The sequence below is a fragment of the Aulostomus chinensis genome, chromosome 4, assembly GCF_037954235.1.
Source record: "Aulostomus chinensis isolate RoL2024-O1b breed Wild chromosome 4, RoL_Achi_v1.0, whole genome shotgun sequence".
Lineage (NCBI taxonomy): Eukaryota > Metazoa > Chordata > Actinopteri > Syngnathiformes > Aulostomidae > Aulostomus > Aulostomus chinensis.
In genome coordinates, this window is record NC_141323.1 from 17,098,926 (window position 1) to 17,100,657 (window position 1,732).

Sequence of the window (1,732 nt, forward strand, 5' to 3'; positions counted from 1 at the left end):
CCACCCAGTGTGTGTCTGTGTTTGTGTCGCCTTGTGCTCTTATAGGAATCATAATTTTGTTATTTGATATCTCTAAAAATGCATCATGGATCTGAAGTGACGATGTACAGATTTAATCCTCGGTAAACTCTAAATTATTTATCACAGATTTACTACAGCTTTAAGAATTCAGACATGAAATCATAACGGGCTGATTCAGTAATTTTTCTTGTGCTAGTTTTGATCCAAATATTTAAAGTCACATCCTCTTCATGGATGGCATTTCGACACATCTTAAGAGTCTGAAAATATTAGATATAAGATCAACACAATGATAATGAGCTGCAGCGCCTCCAGCAAACATGATCACATTAGGGGGGTGTTTTACATCTGCACATGCATCTACTTCACAGGTTCCTTTGGAGACAGAAATTTGAATAAAAACAATTTACATCCTTGACAGATTCTTGTCAGTGTTCATTTGCACAGCTTAATTTTTCATCATTAATTGCTTTTTTGATCTTCCTTAAAAGGGGAGGCATAAGTTGAGTCCAAAATTCAAGGATGGTGGCTTCAAACCTGACATTTATTCTGCAAACATCATCCCTCTTCTTCTTTTTTAATAATAATACATCCTTCCTACTTTAGTGCAACCACTGGTTTACCCCTGTTCCATTTGATCTAATAACAAGCTTGATAAAAAGAAAAGAAAGAAAGAAAAAGCATTTGCCATCAAGTATCCTTTCTCTCAGAAATGAAGGGGAAATGCTGAGAAATAGTTCACCAGTGAACCAAGCTGTAAACATCAGACAAACCAAGTCATACGGTCACTGCCATATCTAATCAAACAGGTGTCATCTGAGCTCCTTCTCTTGATAGCAGCTTGATTTGCTCAATATCGCTTCTACACGATCAGTACACACTCCTGAGATAATGAAAGGGGAGTTTTCACACTGGTTTCTCTTGAATACTCAGCACATTGAGCAGTGGCCGGACTCAAATCCAGGTCATGGACTTTCAACATGTTATTTTTGTTGTTGTTGTTGTTGTTGTTGTTGTTTTTTAATTTGCAGAAGAAGAAGAAGAACAACAAAATTATGTTTGTCTGCAAGGGAAAAAAAATACCTTTGCATCCTAATTCACAGATCAAAAACTGTCTGAAGGACACAAACCACACTTAATACTTGTTATTTGTGTCCTCAGTCATTAAACTGCAGATTTTGGGGGCTGTTTGTTTTTTTTTTGTTTTTTTATTTTGAGAAAGTGGTTAACATTTGAGTAAATTTCCTGTAAATGGATGTATGTCTGTGTAACTATCCCAAAATTGGCTTAAGTAAACAGTGTGTGTGTGTGTGTGTGTGTGTGTGTGTGTGTGTGTGTGTGTGTGTGTGAGTGTGTGTGTGTGTGTGAGTGTGAGTGTGTGTGTTCTTTTGGAACATATTCAAGGACATTATTGAAAGCATACAATGTACATACAGTTGACAGCTGCTGAAAGTCAAGACATGCAGTTCCATGTATTGCACAAGTTGTACTTCTGAATTACACATTGACAATTTGTTGTTCGGATTCGGTATGGAATATGGAAGCCAGGAACATCTCTGAGTGTAATTGCTTCTTTTTTTTTATTAATACTATTATATTGAGATTAAGAAGGAAGTATTGCGTAATGTCAAGGAAACAGCTTGTTTTCTCTTAATATAAAGTGTGTTTATTTGATTTATTATGAGCAAACAAAGGAAATCCTGTGGAGGCA